Source organism: Octopus bimaculoides, chromosome 2, assembly GCF_001194135.2.
Source record: "Octopus bimaculoides isolate UCB-OBI-ISO-001 chromosome 2, ASM119413v2, whole genome shotgun sequence".
Taxonomy (NCBI): domain Eukaryota; kingdom Metazoa; phylum Mollusca; class Cephalopoda; order Octopoda; family Octopodidae; genus Octopus; species Octopus bimaculoides.
The window spans coordinates 115,642,125-115,643,329 of NC_068982.1; positions in this window are offsets into that span (position 1 = coordinate 115,642,125).

Here is a 1,205-nt window from a genome sequence, read left to right on the forward strand (position 1 = left end):
CACACACACACACACACACACACACACACACACACTCATTTGTTTTGAAGTTTGTGTTCCGTTGTATTAAATATACTCATCCACCTGCTATGGAGAATGAATCAGACAGAAGGCGACGGTAAGCCAATGACAGATAAAGGCGAAGGACAGCCAGTTTCACTCAAGAAGAACTGGACGCAAGAAGATTAACAATACATCAAGGTTATTAGATCAGTCACAAGAAGTGAGACAAGAGAGACGAGCGCAAAAAATACTTAGTGGAAGTAAGAAAGGAGAGGAGGCCTTTATTCCGCGCATCAACCTCCGTCCTAGTGAGACAACCCTTCCCTTTAGTATGAGTAGACGACAGTTTCCTGTTATCCCAGCATTTGCAATGAGTATAAACAAATCACAAAGGCAGAGCTTCAATAATGTTGGTATCATCCTACCATCACCAGTATTCATCCATGGACAACTTTATGTTGCATTGAGTAGAAGTTGTAATAATATTAAAATGTCGGTAAAGGACCATCCAAAACAAGGTGAACTCATTGTCGATAGGGTTTTCACTAGGAACGTGGTGTTGAAGCAATTACTGTGATAAAGGTTGTAATTATTTACATTATTTACATTATTTACATTTGACGGATATTTGTCCTCATCTTGTTTGTTGTTAACACAACGTTTCGGCTGATATACCCTCCAGCCTTCATTAGGTGTCTTGGGGAAATTTTGAACCTGGTTTCTCATTCCTAAGGTATTTTTCGATGTTATTATTATTATTATTGTTGTTCAGGTCACTGCTTGGAATCGAACTCGGAATCTTGGGGTTAGTAGCCCGCGCTCTTAACCACTACGCCATATGAGGACAAATATCTGTCGAATGTAAATAATGTAAATAATGTACATAATTCCTCATAGATATAGAACTGTAAAGATTGTAATGTTTTTATTTTAATTTTATTTTCCGTATCATTTTCATGCTATCATTTCTGACGGCACGGGTATACTAGTGCATAATAATTACGCAAAATTACATGACTTCAAACAGCAGTTTCATCGGGCTATATCCAGCCTTTCGTCGACGAAATCCTGTTGAATGATTTGGAACATTTATGTATACTTTCGAAGTAACCTGTTAGCATGATATATGTGGCGGTACTGCTAAACTAATTGCCAAAATCTTTCTGATCCCCACTACATAATTACACACACACACACACACA